A 6,728-nucleotide genomic window follows, 5' to 3' on the forward strand; every position below is an offset into this window, starting at 1 on the left:
AATGCAATAAAACAAGAAGTAATGACTAGATTCTGGTAAAGATAGTGTAAGGATAGAAATTTGTAGTGGTAGTCTAAGCTAGTATATCTCTTACAGAAATCAGTATGGTGTTTTCTTATAGCACTAAAAATAGAACTCAAATACAACCCAGGAAAACTACTCCTGGGAATATACTCAAAGAACTTTATATCCTCCCGTAGAGATTCTTGCAAATCTATGGTTCTTGTTGTTCTTTTCCTAACAGCCAGAAAGCACGGATAGATGTATATCAGGATCAGAAGAGATAAGAAAAATGTGGAATTTGTATACAACAGAATATCATGTAGCAGTATAAAGATGAAGCCTTGACATTTACAGGAAATGTATGTAAATGTAACCTACAAGGTTAAGCTGTTAAGGGAAACAAGCCAGACTCAAAAGAGACTGGACTAACTGGGCAAACAAAGGATGCTAGCTGGAGTTTGCCTAGAGAACAGTGGAGCAAGCGAAGTAAATGAATGAGAACAAAATATAAAACCACAAATGGAAGCCATAATGAAACCAAATAGTTTATGTTAACCTAAAATATTAGTAAAAATATAATAGGATGAATACAATTGAACTTTTTACTGCTTTATTTCTTACTTGAATAAAAAAAGCAAATACGCAAAAGATAAAGGTGACACTTTGCATAATAATTATAAGTGATAGCAACAAAATAACTAAAATCAAAGAGAATAAATCAAAAGAGAAAGAAAAGGGTAAAATAGATGTCATAAATGTCTTCCTGTATTGAAGAGAAATGTTTTCTCTTTTGTTCTATCTTAGATTATATAAAAGATATAAAATTTAATGTACTCATGATTGTATCAATGTACATTTTTACTATATGTAGAAGTAAAAATGTGAAAAATACCATAAAAGATTTAAGATAGATAAAACTCTAGAGGAGTCACAGTTTAGATCATTATTAAGAACCTAGTATAAAGCAAAACAGAGGAAGTGTAAATCCTGATTTTGTCTAAATATGAACCTTCTTACCAGAGTCATAAGAAGCACATGTGGTGGAAGAATACAGCTAGAGGGCTCTTCATAAATACTGAAGTATACATGTGCAAACTTTATCTTCACAGTTAGTATTTAGGGTTAGTGTGTCATGCTGGTCATTGGTGTGGTTCATAGGTTTCATAGGTGCATAGGACTATTGGTTGTCTCTCTCCTTTGGAACCTTTCATGGTTCTTTCTAGTACCATGACAGTTAGTCCTCAGAGAGAAATCTTTCAGGTCAGTTTTAGTTTAGAGTCTTCTGTGTCCATGGTGAAGTGTCTGGTGACTCCCTGTAAAGGGGTTTCCCTTCCAGTTCCGGGAGCCTTGACGAACAACTCATAAAAGGGTTTCTCGTGTGTGGTATTGGGTTGTTTTGTTTTGTTTTGTTTTGTTTTGTTTTGTTTTGTTTTGTTTTTAGTTGTTGGATGGGAAAGTTTAAAAAAAGAATAGATTGACAGGTAATTTATATAAATCTCAACTAAAATTTTGGTTTCACACAATACTTTCAAGCACCACACACCTACATACACCTGTCACTCCAACAGAACTGAGCAAGAAGGATCATGACTTCAAGTGAAGTGCTTCTTGTGTCTCAGGTAAGAAGGTTGTATTTTAGGCAGAAGTCAGAATTTGAATGGAGCTAGTTTGAGATGATCTTGGGCTATGTTGTGATGCCTTGTTTAAAAATTAATAAGAAAGGAAACGTCAAGAAAACAGTAAAAGAATACCTATATTAGGAAAAACATCCACAAATTGATAGTATTTTCTCCAGAATATTTAAGAAAGTTTCAGTTTAATAGTAGAATGACAAACACAATTTAAGTGGGAAAAATAGACAAGTTATCCCCCAAAAATCCCTTTACAAAAGGACAATAGGCACATAAAACTATATTCAGTATCATTAGGTATCAGAGTAACTGCATCATTTCGAAAATAAGAAACCACGTTACATCCTCTAGTATAGCTATATCGGAAAGGAGATATGTTCAGTAATAGAATATATCATACATTTGTGGTAGAAATATAAAATGGGGTGACTGCTTCAGAAAACAGTGGGAAAAATTATTAAAACACAATACATACAGCTACCCATTATTTACAGTAATAAATGATAAGTAATGGGATTAAAATAATAATGCATACAATATATATGCTTCTTCTCAACCACCTGCTGTCTGAGATGATCTTGTCACAGAAGACTATATTTTGTGATTCCATTATGTAAATTTTTCACAACAGGAAAATGCTCCATCAAGATATTTTGAAGCTCTTAAGCTCTCGCCTTTCTTATTCTCATCTCTAGCTTTCCTTCTCCCCCCAACCCCTCCACATGGCCATGGCCGACCTCTCTTTCTCTACCTTCTTTCTCTCTTCCTTTCTATAATAAAGCTCTAAAACTATTTTAAAAAGGTATTTTGAATATTTATTTTTATGTATATGAGTATTTTGCCTTTGTGTGTGTATGTGTACCACCTGTGTGCCACGTCGCATGAGGCCAGAAGTGGGCAGTAGATTCCCAACAACAGACAGTTTCAGACAATTGTAAGGTACAATATGGGTTCTGGGAACAGATCCTGGGTCCTTTGGAAAAGCAGGTAGCATGTATAACCCAACCCATTTCTCCAGTCCTCAATTAAATATTTTAAAATTGAAAATCCCCTAAAATATCAAGGGGTCATAGTCAATAACTATTTTTTGTGCTAATATACTATTTGAAAATCAAAAAGTTATTCTTCTACTTAGTTTCATTTTATTTTGTCTTGTCAAAATACACTTTTAATTGAAATTTTGTGATCATGGTTAGATTCAGATAGCATAAGGCAAAAATGTTACTATATTTTTTAATTTCGTCTGAATCATCAGCTATTTTAAAGAGTGATCAGTGATTGAATAGATTTTATAATTCCCAGATAATTACATATTCTCTGATTACTGTGATTATAGATTTGTAGAAAGCAACATATTACTGGCTTCAAGTCTTGCAGAAATATTTATAACTATTAGAAATTAATCATTTCTCAGTTCCTAAAATTAATACAACATTGCTTAAGCAAGACTTATCAAAGGAAGACATTATATCTTCAGTGACTTCATAAATAATATTAAATTTGGTGAAGTTTGATCCAACATAACCATATGAAATTGGAATTTTGTTCTTTCTGTCCAAGTTCCATATTTTGGAATTTAGAAGTATTTTGACAAAATGCTAACAAACAAACAAAAAATATTAATACTAAGGTGTGTGGTATCTAATAATAATTGTATTTTTATGATTGCAATAATGTGCTCATATCATTAGAAGGCCTATATATACTAGGATCCTAACCATAAATACAATTTAAAAGCCCTTTGTAACTTAATCCTAAGTAAATGTAAATTTGTTCCAAAGCAATGGCTGATCGATTCCAGATGGCAGATGTGAAGTGTTCTAAAATGCTGGATGTTTTCATGCTTTCATGATAGAAACTTATTTGCATGAATTTGTTAAAAGGTCAGTAAGTCTAAGCCATTATTATGGATCTTCGTGAAGTATATCAATTAAATTTGACCCGTGTGTGTGTGTGTGTGTGTGTGTGTGTGTGTGTGTGTGTGTGTAGTGTTTATATGTTTATATCTTGGCAAGTATAAACACACACACATAGGAACACTCGCAAACACAAGCACATACATGGCAGCCAGAGGTAAATATTGTCTTCTCAATTGCTCTTCATCTTAGTTTTGGGGACAAGATTTCTCACTGAACCTGGAAATCACGAGTTTGGGAAAACTAATAGCTCTAGGGATCCTCCTTTTTTGTTGCTACCCCACTGGGGCTACAGGTAAGCACAGTCATGATTTTCACATGGGATATGAATCCAAGATCCATACTTATTCATGCTTACTCTGCAAGCATTCTACAATCCCAGATATCTCACCAGCTCTGTGTTTATAAATGTGTCTTTTACAGTAATGTCTTGATGCATTTTTATTAATATAGAAAGTGCTTTGAAATAATTCAAACATATATTTGACCAAGAATTTAAAGTGAATTAAAAACTTTCATCCAAAGAATAAATGTAGCCGGGCATGGTGGCGCACGCCTTTAATCCCAGCACTAGGGAGGCAGAGGCAGGAGGATTTCTGAGTTCGAGGCCAGCCTGGTCTACAAAGTGAGTTCCAGGACAGCCAGGGCTATACAGAGAAACCCTGTCTCNAAAAAAAAAAAAAAAAAAAAAACCAGAAAGAAAAAACAAAGAATAAATATATAAATTTCATCCAAATAAATAAATAAATAAATAATAAGTATATAAAAGTTTAATCTAAAAAAATTTTTTTAAAAATGTGTCAGCCATGAAATGGTACCAAAGTGAAACTTATACATTTCTAGAATGAATATACAGGAATAAATTATTCCTTCATTTATCAATTTACTTTGGTGAGGATATATTTGTGTGTGTGTGTATGTGTGTGTGTGTGTGTTTGTGTGTGATTTGCATTTATGTGCATTGTTCCAGTGTACATGTTTGAGTATGGGTATGCATGTGCTGTAGAATTTGTATGGTGGGCAGAGCACAACCTCAAGAAACCCTTTGCTTATATCATTTGAAGCTGTCTATTTTTGTTGACCAATATTGTGTGCTGTGCTAGCTGGCCTCCAAGCATTTGTGGATTCTCTTTCTCAGCCTCCTGTCTCACAGGAGGGATATGATTATAGGTGCATGCTATGAATTTGGCTTTAACTGCATTCTTGGGATCTGATATCAAATTCTTATGGTTGCACAGTATGCCCTTTCGCCATTGAGCCATCTCCCCCAGATATCAATTATAAGGCAAAAGATAAATAAAGACATTGAAGATCTAGAAATTGATATCATGGAAACAAACAGATACATTTGCCTCTTACATCTCTTAAGTATCTCTGATCATGTTGCTGTGTTTGAGGCTAACTGCTGAGGAATAACCTTTATTCATTAAAGGGAGATATGTGGTGACAGAGAGACTGCTCAGCAATTAAGATCATCAGCTACTCTAACAGAAAACCTGGTTCTGTTCTCACCCCACACCTGGAAGATGATAACTGTCTATAATTCAAGTTCTAGGACACCTGTCACCTTCCAACTTACCAGGCATACATGGTATAGAGCCCTACATGTAGGCTAAACACTCACACATATTTTTAAAAAAACTAATTAAAAAATCTTTTTAAGAACTTTTAAAAAAAAGAAAAAAGAAATCATTAAAAACAAGGAAGGAATATTCAAGTTTTAGTCAATATTATCAGTAAAGTTAAGCACAGATGACAAGCCCATGGTGCAGATTCAAAGAACCTAATGTATATCTCTTCTTTATCTCAGTTATTTTTTTCCCTATATCTCATTATAGAAATTTTTCCATGGTTTATCAATATTTATATGTAAACATTTTTAAATAAACATTTATATATATCAGCATTCAGCAGTATATAAATAGATACAGAAGATAACAGGCTCTGGTTTTCTACTGGCTTTTCTCAGCCTCACACACATCACTCTGAACCAAGATTATTCTATCACAGGAGCCCACATTCTATGAAGCATACTGCCCAGGTACACTAGGAAACAAACATGGGCTGTTGATCAGAGGTGACTAGGGCAATTAAAAATCAGTAAGAGAGGAGATTATTCTCTCTCCTCTGGCTGCTTCCTATATATGCATTTGAAAGTGGTTGATTCAATTGGCCATGTTCTCCTGGTGTCCTTGACCCCTTGGCTGGTGTTCTTGTGGTACTAAGAGTGAGAGTGGGGTGTCCTGACTCTTTTGTCTTTTCCTGGGACCCTTTATCTCCTTCTGGGCTGCTTCACCCAGCCTTGATATGAGGGACTGTGCCTAGTTTTTATTGTATCTTGATGTGCATATTGTGTTGATATTCCTGGAAGGCCTGCTATTTTCTGAAGGGAAATGGGGGAGAAATGGATCTGGAGGAGAGGGGAGGGAAGGATGGGGTGGGCAAGAAGGAGGGCAAGAATACTGTGGTTGAGACATGTTGAAAACAAAACAAACAATGAGGTTGAGCTTCTGTGTGACTGAAACCTAGCAGGACAGGATATTCCATCACATCTGTCCTGGGACTAAAATCAGATGACAAGTGATTTTGAGCACCATCGCCATCCTCTGCTTTTCTCGAATTTCCTTTGATTTTTTTTTCCTGTGTAGGGTTAAATCTTTGGAGTTGCTGCATGCTAGCAAGCTACTACCTCTGAATGCCATGCCAAGCCTACCATATTGATCTTGATCTGCTCTATGAAAGACAGCCTCATCTCTATTTATCAGCAATATGGTTTTCATTTTCTTTTCTACTCAGGTACTTCTGGCCTTTTCTAAGTGATATCATCCACTAGAAATAAATTCATCTTCTGAATTGAAAAGATCTAGGGCATTTTTTTTCCTAATTAGACATTGGCTAATATAGAAACATAAAACTAAGCAAATAGGCTTGCTGCTAAATAAGAAAAGGAGTAAACATAACAAGGACTCAAGAATCTATTTTACAGTTAGCTTTATGAGAATTTAAGATGGACCATTCTTATAACACTGACCCCCATAATCATATGTGAGTGCTGGAAGACATGCATTGTCATACACTCCATGAGACATTTAAGAATAGATGAGGCCCCAGTCACTGAGCTGCCACCTAGGACTCAGCTGCCTCCCCCTTGAGCCCCCTCGCTTCCCCACGCCCACCC

This window comes from Mus caroli, chromosome 14 (assembly GCF_900094665.2).
Source record: "Mus caroli chromosome 14, CAROLI_EIJ_v1.1, whole genome shotgun sequence".
NCBI lineage: Eukaryota > Metazoa > Chordata > Mammalia > Rodentia > Muridae > Mus > Mus caroli.